The following is an 18,737-nucleotide window of genomic DNA, read 5'->3' as shown; positions in this document are numbered from 1 at the left end:
TGTCTGACTTCTGAAATGCAAATATAACTCAGCAACAGCATTTCAAAAGTGTTCCTATATTCCTTATGGGTTGAAGCAGAACTCCCCAAAGCTCTGTGGTTGAGGCTTTGGCTCTTTGAATGATCTGTGACCTAGAAAGCCAAATCTTGATGTTTTGTGTTGGACTTCTTCCCAAAACTCCCATGATGACAAACCACTTTGGGGATTCTGTAAATACAATAGCCCTGAACTAAAGAAAGAGGAAAATTTGGGCGTAATCCTGTTCCTTTGTCTTGTCTGGCTATCTAGCAGCTACTTATTACAGAAAGCTCCCTGACTCTTTTACCTTTTGGCCTCTGTTGTGTGCATTTGCAAGAGTTTTGCCTTTTTGTGTTGCGAGCACCTCAGTCTCCAAGGGTATTTGGCAATAGGAAGCCATTTTGCATTCACCTCTGCTACAGAATAGGCACAAAGATACATAAACACACATATGCAAATACTTCCATCTCTTCACTTTTTGTTATGCCCTTGCTCCACTGCAACACCTCCCCCACTTCCCGAGCCTCAGAGTGAAAACACTTGTGCTTTCCCGTTAAAGGAGGACGGGGAAAAAAAAATCACCCAATCAAACGTGTACAGGTCCCAAATCCTGAGTAAAGGACAAAAGATTGTGATGTATTATTAGAGGAACATAGCTTCAAATGCTGGCCGATTAATGCATGAAGGTGTATAGGGCTTAAGCCAAATTCAACTTTATTGACAAGAACACCAAAGACAGCCTGATTTCAAAGCTGACATCTTGATTTAAAGTCAACTTAAGCATGCTTAAAGCCCCTCTTGATAGTGCTGCCAGCAGGAAGGCAAATCTTGGAGCTGTTCTAAATGTCAGCCTTGTATACTCAGGTTGCTTCAGCTGACAAAAACTTGATGGCCACTTGGAAAATTGATATGATAGAAAACACAGGAAAGGATACAACCACAGCTCAATTAAACCCACCAAATCTTTCCTGACATGGCTTCTGTCTTTCTTTGTGCTAATACAAAAAAAAAAGGGGGGGGGCAGGAATCAAAGGAAAAAAAAGAAGTTCCTGGCTTTTGTATTCACTAAACTATGGGTTCATCTGTAACACTGGAAATAATCCAAGAAGGCATGGCAGCAGGGCTTTTCTGTTCTCAAAAACAAATTATCCATGAAAAACTTTCTGACTACTTCTCTGTCTGTTCCCCTGCCTGCCTTGTTCCCTTCCCCCCTTCCAAATTGCTAAATTTTCATCATCTCTCGGCTGTCATTGTGTGGAGGTCATTTTTGTGTTGTGTTTTTGTCCTCTCTTTCCTATGTTCCCTTCAATTTAGAAAGTTCCTCTGGTACAATTTGTACCTCTCAATTGCTTTCAGTCAGAATTAAACACACACCTCTCTACTTCTAATTTGTCTAGTACACACACCTCATGCACTTGTCAGAGGGGATTCACTCCTTTGTTAGCTACATTTATAAAACCAGTCTTAACTCATGCTGGAAGGTTTTGCTGGTCCTTTATCCTTCAGCAGGAAATGACATGAAGTCCTGTCTGAAGACTTTTATCTTAAAACACAGCGTTATGCCTATATATGTGCATGCTGGAGAGCCAGAGTGGTTTCAAATCCTCACCCACAGAAAATGGAAAACCCATAAAAGTAAGGCAGAGTGTGTTTCTGAGGTTGCTTCTCCCATTGCTCCCCCCTCCCTCCTATGCTGGCCCAGTCCTTGCAGAGTGTCCACTGCTGCCCAAAGCCTCCCTGAGGCATGAAGCAGGACAAATTCAGGGCAAATTAACTACAAATCAAAACTATGTTTAATTTACAAATGTAATTTTCAAGGAAAATCTGAAATTTGCTATAGAAATGTTGGGGGAAAATGCCAGCCAACGAAAAAAAAAAGCTCTTGTAGCTCTATAATTTCACGGATGGAAATATTTTTACTATCTTGTTATATACTCTATTGATCACCATCTGATTCTTTGTTTTTTCCTCTGATAGTTATGATGCATTAGTCTGTATTAGACATAAGCAGTTAATATAGCTTTTATGTCCTCTTTCCTGGTATAACTACCTGCAGAGTAATTTTAGAAACAGTATTTTAAAGAATCATTCTTGGATGATCCAAACATATTGAGAGGCCTTTTCTGGGAAGGCTGCTTCCAGTTGCATTCTTTTCTTTACAAGTGGGCAGCTCCCTAAACCCAGCTTTACGTAAATCTGGGGTTAATGTTTTCCTGTGGTGTAATTCCAGTGGTTCAAATCCTATAATGTGCGTATATAGTAAATCACTCTTCCTGAAGAGTTGAATTTTTTTTGCTTGCTGAGTATTCCTGTGGCATACAGAAGCTGTAAGCTGGCCCAGTAAGTAAAGCAAAAAGACTGCAAAAAGTTGAAGTCAACCACCAGCTCTTGCTGTTGTGCTAGTTTTTGGGGTAGGATTCTTCTTGCCTAACTCTTAGCTATTCAAATCTATTGTTTTAGTCTAACTCAGTATCTAGGCTTTTTTCCACAGTCAACGTGGAGAGACCAGCACCTCCAGAGGGCTATTAAGCCCATTATTTAATACTTTTGGAAGATATGAATTGTTATCTGCAGGTCACCATCTGACCAGAGACTATGGTTCAACAGCCAGCTTGGAGTAGATATCTATATCTTCCAAGACTGAAGTTAGGTCACTTGAATCCCATCCCTAACATTTAAATATGCAGTTAGTTAAATAGCTAAGCTGTATTATGAGATAATTTGGTCTACAGCTGCTCTAATTCTTGAATTTTTACACTAAACATCTGCTATTACTCACTGTGGAAAAAAGAAAGGGAACCAGGCTAAATGTCTGACTATTCTTTTGTAAATCTGCCATGTAAATATCTAGGAAAAAGAACGTATGCCTAGCCATGGAAAAGGGGAGCTTGAAGTGACTTCATGTGCTCAGATTTAGCCACAGAAATCTACCACATGCAAAACAAACAACTGGAGAACCCAGCTATGTGTTGCATGGTTTCACTGATTTTCTTTTTTTCCTGCATCTGCTGTCTTCATGCCTGTGTATGAAGGATGGGACAGAAATATATCCTCTTGTGACCGGTCATATTTGCCTTTTTAAGGTAGAGAAATGCTTAGTGGGAGATGTTAATTCTAGAATGAAATGAAATATTTACATAGCCACTTGATGTCCTTGTTTTCAAAAGCCCTTGGATTGAGTTTGACTGGAATAGTACCAATATGTTTTTGAGTTGACTTAGACTCTCATAATGTTAATGTGTTCTTGTTTTTATGCAGTTTTCTACTACTATGATTATAACTTGTGGTTGCTTGGTGCATTGCTGGAAGATGTGTTGCATCCTGTGTGAATTCCTGAAAAGACAGTGTCTCAGAAGATTGACAGGAAGTGGCCAACATTTACTACTTTTGCAGAAATTAAGCACCAAAATTTTCAGAAAATCACAAGTACTTTCAGGAGTGTTTGATCATCTAAAGGTCATTTGAAGATAGTTGTACAAATATCCCCGTTAAGCCAAAACACCACAGTTGGCCTGAACCATTTCAGTCTTACACAGAGTAATCATTGGAAAAAACAATCTGTCACCAATGTCCATTGCCCAGAAAATGTCACAAAATGAGATGTGCTGAGATAATCTTGGCAAGAGAACCAGGGTAGAAAAGAGGGTCTGTTCACCTTGGCAAGAGGAATGTTCCTTTGTAGCCCCAAATACGATGACTGCAAAGACCCAGACCATGTGAGCTGAATATTAAGCCAAGAAACTTGAAAAAGGATCTTCTCTCTTGCAGGTTTCTGATTCAGCCATGAATGATTGGGAAGTAATTGAAAGCTGTTGCAATCTGCTTGGCCATCTAACACAGATTGAGTTAGGCTGTTTCAGGCAGTTCAAATAAATTTGTCTATGCAACTAAGCCATTGCCATAGAGAACTAGTTGTCTCTGCAATTTATCACTTAGTCTAAATGTTATTCTGGCAAGCTCAGAAACCTGTGATACAAGGACATGATTCAAGTTGCAACTGAATTGGAGTGCACCTCAACCTCAAAGCTTGCACAAAGTGATGTCTGGGAATTGGCTTCTGAGAAAGCTTTCCCTACCCCCACCCTCCCACCTATGTGAGCTGTCAGGAAAATTGGTATGAGCAATAAAACCTCAAAAATAGCCGAATAACTAGTGTTAATTGGTTCTAAAATATAGTTGCTAGTATGTGTCACTGCAAATGCACATTTGCAAAAGATGAAGTATGTGTTGATGAAAGACCTTGCAAAGAGTTTATTTTAAAGAGGTAGGTTTGTTTCTTTAAACTATGCAGATGAAAGGTTACATTTATAATCTGAAAATTATTAACAATCTTATATTAAAAACATCAGAAAATAATGGAACCTTTTGTAGCAATGATGTGCAAGCTCCAAGAGAAAGACTTGGTTATACTAAATGTAGCCCATTAAGTATGTCTACTATATCTTTTGCACTTGTGTGTCGTGCTATCCGCATCATGTTATACTTTCCTATGCCTTACCACTTCATCAGTGCAGTGGTGGTCTTATTGATCTGTTTTTGCAGTGTACAGAAATACTGTACAGTAGATAGTGTTCTTATTTACTATATGGTGACTCTAAGATTGTCAGATGGCCTGACCATTTGCAATGGTGTGACTCCAGTCTTTGAGTGCAAAAGCAGCATTTATGACAGTTTGGTTACCAAGATCCGCATTTATGACTGCGAACATTATCTGCAATATATATTTTGCTGCAAATGTGATTTAACATGCCAATTATTTTAGAATGAAGAATAAAAAATAGTTATTTGGTCAGCTTAATCCCTGACTCATCATGGACTTGTAGCATTATGATATGGACTACTTTATCCCATTCAGCCTCACTGCATCCTTAGAGACTTCAGATACTATGGTTGTGCCTCTTCCTCCTCCTGCCACAGAGCAGCAGATGGAGATACATCATTTAGTATTCTCAAGTAACTTACATAAAGTCTTACTTCTGGGATCAAATCCCATCATGAATTTGTTAAAAGCCATTTTGTGTGAAGGTGTGATGATCTTTTCTCAAGGGACAACCTTCTCTCAGTACAATGACAAGTGTCCTTTAGCTGCATAAGCTGTTTTCTGCACTCTTTCTGACAGTCTAGGAAGACTTACAGGGCATGAAAAAATGAGGGGGCAGTGAAAATACACCTTCTCCCCCCTTTTCTACCACACAGAAGCTAGGAAAGTCCAGCCAGTTCAACATCAGCAACAGAAGATGATTAATTTGAAAGTCTCTCATCTCTCAATCAAGAAGTCTCTCTCATTGTTTCCTGTCTTCCACTTCTCCAATGCTGCCACTGAAATCCCCCATGACAGAGCTGTCTCTTCAAATAAGAATCATCCTGTAAAGTCTCCTTTTCCAAATGAAATGGATTAAACATAAACTTTTCAGTAAGGATACCCTTATGGCTGGACTGACTGTGGTGCTCATTCAGGTTTGTGCAGCACCCACTTGGTCTGCTCCCACCTCAGCTCTCTGCCTTCTGGAGGATCCCATTTAAAATGCATGGCTGATCTGGTCTCCCACAGGTTGCAGAGGGAACCTCTGTAGCTGATTAAGGCCTGGTGGCTCCACTCTGGGGCATGAGATTGTAAATATTTGAGACCATAGTGCAGTGTAGGTAGCTGTGAAGTTACGGTGATCAAATCTGGAGACAACTAGCTTTGACTGCATTAGTGAGGTGGCTTGGGTAAGGCATGCATGGTCATGCTGCTTTTGGTCACTCAGAGTACGGACAGAACAAGGTCATCTTTACTCACAGTGCAAAGGGAGGCAGACCCTTAATCACTGCAACACTTGGTTCTCCCAGTAGTGCATCTAGTGTTTAGCTCCTCTGTGAAAAATGGATGAGTACATCTCTATCTCACACCCTTTCAGAGATGCTACATCTCTGAAGTGCTTAGAAACTTGTGGAGGTGTACAGAAGAACAAATGAGATGGATTGTGAACTTACATGAAATAGAATCGAAGTTAAACACCCACTTGTTTTTGTATCTTTCCACATCTCTACACCTGCCAAAACCAACCCATTTTTATGTATATAAATTTGCTGTACATTTCAAAGGCAGGCATCAGTGCTAGATCCTAGAGTTATTTATTTCCAAACTCCTTAACTATTTAATTGAAATGTACAATTACTCTAACTTATAGTGCACCTTAATAACCTTCATAATGAAGAAGAATTAAAGTAATAATACATCAGTTACACTGCTTATTCCAATAACAGTAACTGTTAAAGTGGCAGGGCATCAATTATGCTGACATATAACCAGTCACATCATTAAAGTAACAATGTTAAACAGGTGGCCTTTTTTAACAGGGTTATCTTATCATGCCACTCAGAAGCTGATGATCATTAATTGTCTTGTAAGTGTAATTTAAGACTTCCTTCCTGACAGAAAAGGATTTCTGAGGGTCTGAGAAGAGTTGATAAGTTAGATCCTGCTGCAGAAGCCTGTGTCTCCTCTTCATGACGCTAACCTGGGCTTTGTGAATATCCATGGATGCAAATTGAGGCTGTGGCTCAGAGTCCGGCTACTCTCCTTTGGCTAACTGCACTTTTTCTTTTATCACCGATTTGCTGTCTATTTCTGTGGAGATACAAATTGACAATGTTCACCTAAGATGTTTTCACAAGTTTTCTGTGAACTAGAACCCTAACGTTTTAAAATCAGCCTTGCTTTTGTTTTCTTAGTCCCTTGAATCCAGGCAAGAAAATGTCATGCTTAGTTGTGGATTTCAGTCCTCTGCTGTTGTACTAATGTGCTACGCTTTCTAATACCTGTTCACATATGCCTTTGGTGAAGTACATGCTACTAAAAGGCTGCCTTGCTTGTTGAGTTTATAGCTTCTATACTTTTACCTAAAGCCTCATGCTAATGAATGGCTTTTTGCAAATCCCCATTCTTGAATGAAAATTCAAGCATCTCAGTGTTCATACCTTGAAGAGCAGGATTTCAGTATGTAGGTTTTGGGGAAAAATGTGAGAAGATTCTAGGGGGATTTAGAAAAAAACAAACAAACCCAGAAGGCAAGTGAGAAACCTCAGAACTTATTGGCAATCTTCTGATTTATTTTGAGTCTGGTCCATGAATTTTGAGTAGATTGGATTAGCAGCGCTTTTCACACAACTATTTTCATTCGCAGAAGTTGAGCTGAAACATAGCTCAAATATTACATATAGATTCCCATGTGAAATGAATTAGTCTCATAGAGCCTTCATAGACTTTAAGAGTATAGAAAAAAACTTACAAAAACTACTTGATATTATCATGACCTGATGAATTACCCTACATCAGCTGAACTACAGAACCTACCAAGGTCCTCTTCCTGGCCTGGTGCAATCACAAGATATGTGGTGGGTTAAAGTGATGCACTTTAATTCACAATTAGTGTCCACATAAGGTCACATGCATAGTCAGGTACCAGCTCAAGTGACAAGTGGTAAGCATTTAAGCTATCACAATACATTTCATTTGCAGCTGGGACAAATGAGAGATAGTCAGATGGGCAGTTACCAAAGTTTAGCTGATGCATTAAGTACCTGTTAGGAAGCAGTAACATGATTACTTGTGATCACTGTCCTTAATTTCAAACAGTAGAGTATATCACCATTGATCCTCAGTCTGCAACCCTGATAAGCAAGGGCAGCACCTTCTTTCTATACCAAACCAAACTTGCACTTATTTTTGTGTTAAAAATTTGACTGTAATGCAGGGAATGAAGACATCTCAAGCAGTATCATGCTTGGTCATGTCTTATTTCTTTTGCCATTGCTGCTGTTATGAATTTTTATTGAGATCTCCAGGAAAATAGAATATTACTTTCAAATGCTGCCTTTTAAAAGTTGTTTCAGAAACATGAAACAAATTGTCAGCAGCCCTTGGAAATGTTTAGGAGGAACTCAAGTCTCAGCTTCTTTCTGTAAAAGCCTGAAGTAAAGTTTGGTATTTCCCAAGGTAATAAATATCCCTTAATTCTCAGATCCTTGAACTTACCAGCAGTGTGGAAAATGCCTGAGAGTCTGTTCAGGAAACAGGACTTAAAACCACAAGGTATGCTTTGAAATGCAACAGCAAGCACAAAGTCACTCAAAGCCTCAGCAAAGTGAAGTAATAAACATGATGACTCTGGCGTTCTTGTACAGCATTTTTGGAGCTAATTTGAAGCTGTGCATTCCCAATGCAACCAAGGGCTACAAGATCTTAGCCAGCATATTTTAAATGAGGGCCTTCCAATTGGGATAGTCCCTGTGTTGCACTGAACTGCAAAAAGATTGACTGCATTTGCGTCATTAACTTGGAGAGAGCTCAGACAGCCAACTTGATAAATACAGTAATAAAAAAAAATTTTCAAAATTCTTGCTACTGATCTGACCCTGCTATCTCACAGGGCTCACAGGGGTCATTCTTTATTACTCTGGTTTGCTTAATATGAGTTAGATCTGTGCGTGTCCAAAGAAGAGAATGGTGTCAGCTTTGGATGGGCTTTGGTGATCTTTCTGGTCTGTTCTTCTTCTGCGTAATTTTGCTCTAGCTTTGCATGCATTTGAATGTAAAGGCAAAGTTGATTTTGTTTTGCCTTTGTTTTTTTTTTTTTGTTTTTTTTTTTTGTTTTGTTTTGTTTTGTTTTGTTTTGTTTTGTTTGTCCCTGCATGTGGTCTTTCACATGCATGTCAAATCTCGACCAAGAGCTTGTGGGAGATGCTAGGGGTAGTCACAACTATCCCTTTCCAAGAATTGTCATTCCACAAGAAGATGAGGTAACTAATGGTAATTAGAAAATTACTATCTCTCAGAAAAGAGAACATTTCCTAAAAAAATTCTTCTCCTAAAGACCACTTAGCAGCCACTATGAAAGCAAAATGACTGAAGTTTCTGTGAAGACGTGTAGCTTTTATAAATGTGCCATAGGTATGCAATACAGAAGAGAAGATGCCGTTTACCCATGGTACAGTGAATGGGCATCTCCTGCACAGTGGGTCTGCTGCTTTTGTGAGACTTAAAGAATGAGTTAATCAAGACAACTTTCAGAAGTCATGGGAGAACTGGACCTCTGTTGTGCTGAGCACTGTACAGACATAATGAATGCAGTCTGTATCCCCTTGCTGTTTCCAGTAATAACATACACACACACACACACACACTCTTAAAAACACCTTTTCACACGCATAGTACTGTATTTGACAACATGAGAGGAGGTGTTGGGGCTGAATAGTACCTGATACTGTATGAATAGCTGCAGTTCCTTCCACAGCTGTTTTCTTTATGCTCCTCTTGTTCCAAAATGTCCTTTTTGGGGGAAGATGGAAGGAGGGAGTTGGAGGTATTTTTTTTCTGGAGTTCCTGAAATACTCCGAGGAGTGTCACAGTCTGCCAGTGGCATCTTCCTGTAGTTTGAAGCCCAAAGTGTATGTTGCCTGCCCTTGGAGGTGGCATGAAAGTACATGGAGGTTCAAAGCCTGTTGGGAGATGGCTGAATGACTCTTTAGGACAGACAGATCCCAGCTGGGCACAGTCCTGCTCATCCTGCCTGAAGCAAGCAGTCTCTGGAGCGAAATAGTCTCAGAACTACACTCCAGTTTTGTCTTGGAGGGAAGTATTCGGTTCACTTCAAAAGAAAGTCCTGGAGTAAATTAATGTAATGTAGCAAGATGATCAGGTAGAGACCTGGGAATGAACAGTGAAGCTATTTTACTTGAGAGACTAGATGCTGTTTATCAGCCTTTCTCTCCATCCCTCTCTGAGTGTCTTTCCAGCAGTAAGAACTAAGATGAAATGTAAAATACAAGGAGTTATATCAGCTAATTATTTCCTGACAAATATCTGGCGATTATATTAGACTACATGAAAAATCAACTCAAAAGATGAATGTTTTGAGAATGTTCTGATTGTTTGGAAATAGGATTGTATGAATAATACTTTAAATTATTTTTATCTTTTGTTGACCTAACACTGCAACACAACTTGCCTAGTAGATTCCCTGTGTTGCACACTTATATTTTTTGGCTTTACATTCCAATAGATGTAAACCAGCAACTGTGGACTGTCACTTCAACCTGATCTCCATAAATCTCAAAGGAGACTTTATGAATGATTGGTTCCAGTGTCCTGATGCGTTAGGGAGAGTAAGATGTCAAATTTAGCATATCACTGCTACTTCAGCATGTCAGTTTTACTATCACTCTAGCTGTGTTTGTCAGATGCATTAAAAAATGCAGTTACATTTTTATTACTGTGAAGTACAAGAAAATTTATCTCCGAAAGAAGTTGGTGGGGCTTATTTATTTTCACATCCATCCTCCATTAAAAAGAGTAATCCAAAATAGCCACTTTTTCTACTGAGCAAGATGTTCTATGTGCTACAGGTACCACATAATGCATGTTGTTCATTAATGGAGCCCTTAGCTTTAGGGCATGTGGTGCAGTTCCACTGTAACACATGAAAACTGGCAGTCCAGTGTCTCAGCTGGCAGTGGGGATGGGGAAACTTGAAGTGGGGGGAGACGTACTCCAGGACATGGTACACTGTATCATCCTTTGCTTTCTGACAGAGGATAGTGCAGATGATATAGAATGAAGTCAGTGGCTGTTCTGGGTAGGGCAGCCACCTTACAATCCCCCTCTCCACAATCGGTTTTGAGCTCAAGGGTTGGTTACTCCTCAGCATTACTTGCAGAGAAGCAGGAGAAGTGCAGGAAAGGAGAGTGTGAAGAATATGGCTGAAAAAAGATGAAGGGGGAAGAGAAGAAAGAAGAGAAAGACAAGGGAAAATAAAATAGAGAAGTAAAAGAAGCAGAGTGGTGGAAGAGTCATTAGGATGTGGCTTCTCTGTTGAGCTAGGCAGATCTGGGGGCTCTGAAAGCCACAAGTTCATGAGGCTTTAGTTCTGTCCCCAGCAGCAAGAGGCTGCTCCACATAACTGATGTAAGAGATGCTGGAACAATGTTTATTTAATTGTACAGCCTCAGTAGGTAAGCATTGTTTGGATGAGGTAATTTTTGCAGGTGGAATCCCAGGTCTCTATTAACACAGGTGCTGGTATCTGTTTCTATGGTTACAGTTGCAAAGCACAGCCCTCTGCTTTTAAGTTGTTTGTAAGTATATGAAACTGTCATCTTGGGAACAGAAATTCCTGAGCTTGGTACCTTCCCTGAGGTAATACCTTTCCTTTAAGAACTGTTTTGAAAGCAAGTTTGAGAAAGACGGTTCTGCTGTTTTGACAGGAATGGAGGAAAGTATGATTTTTCTTACCTGCTGAGAAGGCGTATGTGTCTTAAATAAGACAGTGCAGACAAACAGGAGGGTGTGATAGGATGTTTGCTCGTTTGCTGAATGCTCAGTGTACCTCCTTTTCCTAGGAGTATTTCTCAGTCAAAATCCTCTGGCCTCACTCTTGCTTACTGTCATTCCCATTCGTATCAAAGCGAAGTGCCATGGTCTATCTGTGCTGCTCCCTTCTACCCAAGGGATTGTATAGAGACACGGTAGGTACAAAAGTCTGAATAATTTTGTTCTCAGATTTTGAGAGAAAAGGAACCGTAAAACGTACACGTTAATAGAACTGGTGACAAAGTGATGAAAGGCTCAGCGAACTGCTAGCATGTCATATAGTGTTTTGAGAACTTCACTTTTTTTCTCCAAATAATTAGCGTCCTGTATTTTAGATTAATAGGCTCTCCTGTCCCATAACTTTTTCCAAATTAAAATGTCTTCTAAAAGAAAATCTAATCCTTTTCAAAACCCTTCTTTGAATGTTGACTTAGAAGTCAGTCACTGAATTTCTAGCTTTTGAGTTAGGCAATTTGCCAACAAGCACACAAGCTGAAACAACATTTTCCCTCTAAATTGAATTTGAGTGGAAAATGGAAAATTCTAGCACACTAAGGCAACTCAGTAGTGGGTGTTTTTGGAGAAAACTTTTGATGGATAAATATACCTTGATACATCTCTCCTAGTTCCAGAGGCTTTCTTGTCTCTATTTGCGTTGAATCACAGTATATACTTTTCTGACATACTCTTGTGTATAGATGCCCTAGCTTCATCAAAATCAAATTGGGCCTTTATAATGAGGTGGTTTTATTTCTGGAAAATAAGACAAGTCATGATATAGCTTCTCAAAGACATGAGGTTATATAAAATAAGTTACTGGTACTTCCTTTTCAAATCTAAAAAAGGAACTTGGAATCTAAATGGAATCTGTCATTGGTAAAAACAGACCTTCTAGTGCCCTCCTAACATGGGTTGTACAGGGTAATCACAAATGCTGTAATTGTCTAATTTTTAAATGTAGCACACATACGCATATGTGCACAATTCCTGCTTAGATGTTTACTGAGTAGCTACTGTCTTTATAATGTATAACTTAATACAAAAAGGTATGCAAGAGAATTTATTTGAACTCAAATACACAGCCAAAAAAGAGGGGAAAAAAAGAATCATGAGATGTGAAGTAGGATGCAGAAGAGCTGAGCTGTGGAGGTAGGGGAAACACAGAAGGAGGAACAAGGATCCAGAAGTAATACTGTCCAGAGAATGTAAGATCAGTGCCTGGTTACCAAACCATATTTAAACAGTATATTTTTGGAACTTATCATCTATGAGTCCTGCTCTCCCTCTGTACTTCCAGAGGCTTTGAGGAGCATCTGAAATTTTAGATGCATAGAGAGATCTTTGGTTCTACCACAGAAGTCTCTCCGCATGGGAGAGCGGGAGCTTTTGATCATCGCCTGTATAATCAAGCTCTGATGACTTCTGCATATCAATGCATGGTAAATGAAGCAATAAGAACATAATCTGGGAGCTTCAACTCTGCTCCCTTTTGTAGAGAGAAGACTGGAGCCCAGTAATTTAAGAAAAAGCTTTCTTAAGAAAAGCTTTCTTTTTCTTAACTGCACTGAGAAGAATTACAAAATATATCAGTGTATGTGGCATTTGCCAATAGTGCTACCAGCTCAGTTCAGTGAAACTGCAAGAGGAAAAGGAAAGGTCATTTTAGAGGCAGGTTAATTCTCCTGTCTGCCAGAGAGTGTCTTTGGGACTCTAACTCAATGTTCTTTATCATCCAAGTTTCTTTTCTGTTTTTCATCATGAAACGTGAAAAAAGTTATTTAGTTTTTTTTGGGTTTTTTTGGTTTTTTTTTTGTTCTTTGTCTGTTTTGTTACATATTTTGGAAGCTCTTTGCATGTTGGCTTCTTTTACCGATGTCTGTATACAGCATGTAGCATGCTAGGACCATCATCTATGTATATCTGGAAGTACTTCCGTGACTATCTATTTAGTATCAAGTTCAATAATAGAAATTTGCCCTTGTTGTTAACAAATGTCACCTATATTTGACTTCTGGGTGCTAAAAACTTTCAAAGTTTATTGTAAACAAGCGCCAGTGAAAACAAACTGAAAGATTATAGTCTGGATTCCCTTCAGAGTGATTTCCGGCATGTAGGAAATAAATTATAGTGTATTCAAAAAAACCAGCTGCTTCCATTTGTGTGGAATATATCATGATTTAATGAAGACAGCCATCTGCTCCTGAGTAAAATCCTAATTAAGCAATATATGAATCAGAACAAAATTAGCTATAAAGCAATTAGTATTTTATAAGTGTTGCCAGCAATGTATAGCAGCTAGTATGTGAAAAGTTTCTTTAAATATGGCTAGCTTTCATCATATTTTAATGTACTGAGAGGGCTATAAACCTTCCGTTGCCTGTAGCTGATACCACAACAATGTCTCCATGGTGGAATTTAGATTTCATAGCAGGAGCTAAAGCATTGCATTGAGAACTGGTGTGTCCATCATATTTTAAACTGATTAGTTTGGGGTTTTTCTGTTTGTTGCTTCGCATCACGTTTAACAAATTATGCTGCAATTTAGATGGAAAAGCATCTGAAAAAGCCTGTGGAAATATAACCCTGCAAATCTTATGGGTAAGCTGGACAAATTGAACAGGCTGCATCTCTGGGAAAAGCTTGCCTGAACACATCAGCATTTCTGTGCCAAAGTCAGATTTGTGAAGCTGACAATTAAAAAGGGAAACCTCCTCATTTAGCTTTCATGGCATGTCTCAGGCCTGCTTATGCAACTGTGCAAAAGGACACAGAAAGCTAGTTGAAGGGATCTTAGAACTGGAGTTGAGATCGGTGTAAGGTATGGCCCCCCATCTCTGAGGAGACAAACTTTATACTTCATACAGCCTGCAAACTGATGCTTAAACTACAAGGAAGCTTAGAGAAATACTAATTGGTCCTGTATGCTTAATATACTTTAAGGAAATGTACTTTTTTCTGGGCAAATATGAAGAACGTGGGTCAAGTGTGGACGCAGAGACAGTAGCTGAAGACATGTGCAACTCCAGCTGCGTTGCTGCACTGGGCTGGGCCTTGTTTGGGTTCCCGTGCCACAGCTTCACCTCTGGGAGCAGGAGGCTTGCAGAGAAATGACAGGAAAAGTAAAGTGATGGAATGGGCAGGCAACACTCGTGTGATCTGACTCATTGAGATACAGGAGGTCCTTGTGCGTTGTTTAATGAAAATAAAAAACATTGTAAACAGTACTACTGTATATAAGCACCACTCTATCCTGTTTGTGACAAATTGCTTCCTTCCACATTTATACCCTTTTCTTTGCAGTACTTTCTAGAACTAGTAAAAGATATGCAAAACAGAAACTACAGTTTGCTTGGCATGCATATAAAATTTAATATCCATGAGAACTCTGTCTCGCCTTTAAGCTGAAGTAACTGTCTTGGTCAAACAAAACTGGAGTAGTTGTTATAGCAGGGAAATTATGTAGTCTGTTCACAGATCAGCTCCTTGCCTTTTTTCAGAGCCTTCAAAGAGGATGTAGCCAGACTAAAACCATGATACACGCTTCCTGTGCTATTTCCTAGTGTCTGTAGAATGGCAGAGAGATTTCTCTTGGAGATTCAGAGGTATTGTAGCAGGGTTTTTTCCTGCTCTGGTCCATACAGCCTCTGGCTTGCTGTGGCACGACTATCTGTATGCAGGTGATCCCACCCCAGGACAGTGAAAGGCTGCCATAATGTACTGGCAGTCTTCAAACATCTAGCGGCCAAATTTGGTAGAGGGACACCCTGCTTGATAGGCCCCTACAGGGATAGGATGAGGTTTGGTTGAGGACAGGCCTGGAGGACAGTACAGTTGTGTCCTCATAATTCACTGCTGGCAAATGCCTTTTTATCTCCTCTTTCTCAGGCGTTGAGGAGGACTTTGTGTCTTGATGGGTTTCTCAGGGTCAGTATGTTGTGGGCTTTGCGTTTTGATCAGGCCTATCCCTAGAGTCGCAATTTAGTCATCAGACATTGAGCTGTGGTGGTACTGAGACATACAAGAATTAGTCAAAATGACGCTTCCCTTGTTGAAATCATTTCTTTGCTTAATGTTAAGAGTGTGATTGGAACAAAAGCAGAGCTCCTGACCTGGAGAGCCTGCATGGGCGCAATAGAACCAAGCAGTGTCCCCAGCAGAGCACAAATGGGACCAGGTGCCGCTGTTTCTCTAGCACAATTAGTCCCTGGTTAGTGCAGCTTCTGCCCAGGCTGGTTTCAGGGGGAGTGACCTGAGGAGATGGGCTGGGTGCTGGTGACTGAACAGGAGCGGTAACTTGGGCAGGTCTTGGATCTTGGGAAAGAGAAGCAGTTGAGACGAGGGACAGCATTGCTAACAAGGGCAAGAGGTGCTGGGACATGTGGTGGGAGCTTGCGGCAGCAGTCCGAGCTATCTGTGAAAGCCATGATGAGAATTTTAAACTTGATGCTTTAAAGTTCAAGTTCTTTTTTCCTCCTGTCATTCCCCTAATAAAATTTCTCTGAGAGTATGCTCTATTTCGAGTGGGACTACTGGCAGGTATTGCTTCAGGCAAAATCTAACCCTCACAGCTGAGGTTTTACATCAATGCTTTCTGCACTTGAACTTGTACAGATTAGTGATTATTCCAGTTCTTACCTAAATGTGTTGTGGTTACATTACTTCTGCTATGAACAGCATTCAAAAATAACAGGATTTAAAATTGGATCTAGTAGCTACTTTCAGTATGTTTCTTTTGAAGGAGATATCTTCATATGTGTATGTCTTTTTATTTGCAAAGGATGAATAGGTTTTTGAGGCATGAAACCCAGTCTAAATTTAATATCCCCTTTTGCATCTCAAAACATGAGGAAATGTATATTTATTGGGCAATCTTACCTGCCTTCTGCTGGACTGTGATTGATAATTTCTGCCTGATATCAACAGAAAAGTCTTGTAATTATAGTGTCATTTTGCCTGTGAAAGCAGGTCTGGCTTCAGCACTCAAGACAGAAAAAGGGTGCCCACGTGTCACTCTTGACATTTTCTCAGAAGTATTGCTGCCTCACTAGCTCACCTATCAAGCATGGTGAATTGCATTTCTTCTCATTGATTACTGGCTTTCCTGTGCAGCTGAAAGCATTGCCAGCTATTCCCTGACATGATGTAAAACCAGTTGAACACTTTGGCAGGTACATTGTGTTAAGAAACTGTATTTTTAAAGTGCCATTAAGTGGACGTTATTAATGTTGATTTTTTTTTTTTCCCTCATTTCATCCCCGGGCTGGCAATATCTGTATTTTAATATGTATGTGTGCATCAAAGTAGATGTGTCCCTACACCAATATTCTTCCATATTGTAATGCTATGCAGTTTTAAACAGAGCATTCATAAATGATATTGAAAACGCTTGGTTTAGAGAGTAATTTTATTTATCGCTGTCACAAATCTTTAAAATCCACAGGGAGGGCTCTTTGGCCAAAGGCGTTATAATTTTGAACACCTTTCCTGACCAAGTTTTGGAAATCACATCTTGTCCCTGAATACCCTGAGGGTTACGTATCTCCTTGTCAAAGATGGCACGGTTATTTTTCACTCATATAGTTCCAGTAGTGTTCAGGGGCAGTAACGGTCTTGTAGTGATTCATGTTATTAGATTTCAGTGGTCTGACAACAATTTACCAAATGCCACTTGCTGTGTGAAGAAGGGCAAGCAAATAAACCTGTCCTGTCCTGTCAGCCTCAGCAAGAGCACACATGCTTCCTGGAACACCTGAGGCATGAAAATCATCAGGGCTATTTCTGATTCATCTCACTATAAAATAAAAACAAGTATTTATGGAGAAAATACTTGGGATGCCCATTCATCTGCGCATGGGAATTCTGCACGGGACCCAGTTTGTGAGGGACACCTGTGCAACCAGGCCAGCCACTCCCTTCTCTGGAGCGTTTGGGGCGTTTCCTGCATGGTGGCTGGCTGATTCACACGGGTCAGTGGGCATCTTAGTTTTCTCTTGCAAGTGAGAAGCTCTGCCGAAAGGCGAAGCTGGTTGGGCCCTTATAGTGTGTTGGAGCTCGCACAGGGGGATCTGTGTAGAAAAGGGCCGGGTGCCCTCTCTTGGCCATCTTCACAATAGCAGCCAAAACCAGGACTTCAAAATAGCCTCTGGGAATGAAGCAACGTGACTGCTTCGGTAATGGAGAGAGGCTTCAAGATTTGTGACCAAATTAAGAGAAATGCTTATTTAAATGCAGGACCAGGAGCTGAAGATCCTAATCTAAACCCACAGTGCCTCTCTAGCTTTGGGCGAGACAACTAACTTCTTGATCTCTCTTAGTCCATCCCAACGACAGGACTAATGAACCTCTGTACTGTTCCCTAGGTGCTGGTAACAGCTACAAATGAAAGAGTCAGAAAGCCTGGTCTTATTATGGACTTTCCTGTTTGTCTCATGTCATTTATCACAGCAGTCTTTTGTCTTGTAATTTACATTTTGATGAAACACTGCAGCTATCATTATTTCAACAGGTTTGCATTTGAGTGGCAGCTGTGGGGTTGAGGCATGCATGTGCCTGCATGCTGATGCCAGCACTTTAGTGAGGCTTATTGGAGACCTCTATAAAATTTCTAAGGTTATTCAGTTTATCAGCAATCCAACCTACCTGTTCAGGAAGTACAGTATGGCAATCTAGAAAAGATATTCTGACAGTAAATAGTGGTTTCTCTATGTGTAAGATAAATGATCATTGAGACAGTATTTAACACATGAATAAAAATAGGCTGGTTAAGTAAAAAGAACACTTGATCAGCCTTTTATCAGTCTGATAAGAATGCCTGTGTTAATTAGCAAATCGACAGTTTAGTGAAGGAGACTTCATCTACAGAAAGTCCTTGTCATCTTAATACAAGAAGGCATTCTACAAAGGTTTTAAATTATATTTATGTGCCTGATAGGGAAATGTAATCATAATTTTTTATTTATGCTGAAGACCAAGCTAGCTGTTGACTGTAATGGAGATCAGGTGGTTTATATCTGCTGAGGATCTAGCCTCATCCTTTTTCTGAGCTAGATTTCTTAGCAATTTACTGATGGATGAAAGGGAACACAGATTAGAGCAAAACTGGGTCTGAGCACTGAAGTTGCACCCTGTTGCTGTTCCAGGCAGCTTCTGGGGGTAAGACGACAAGACTGTTAAGTAGCAAACACAATGGTAGGGGTTGCATGTACGCACTCTATTTCCAGCTCTGCTATGGGCTTGCTATGTAACTTTAAAGATCTCACTAAACCTCTGAACTAACAGAGTTGTTACCTGAAAATTACAAACTCTCACAGGCATGTTTTTGCATCTGTATGTAAGCAGTGGTTTAGGAAGTACCCTTAAATGCCTA

This window comes from Platalea leucorodia, assembly GCF_965183815.1.
Source record: "Platalea leucorodia genome assembly, chromosome: 7".
In the NCBI taxonomy this organism is placed as follows: domain Eukaryota; kingdom Metazoa; phylum Chordata; class Aves; order Pelecaniformes; family Threskiornithidae; genus Platalea; species Platalea leucorodia.
The sequence above is the reverse complement of the archived record's forward strand: the minus strand, read 5'-3'. Positions refer to the sequence as shown.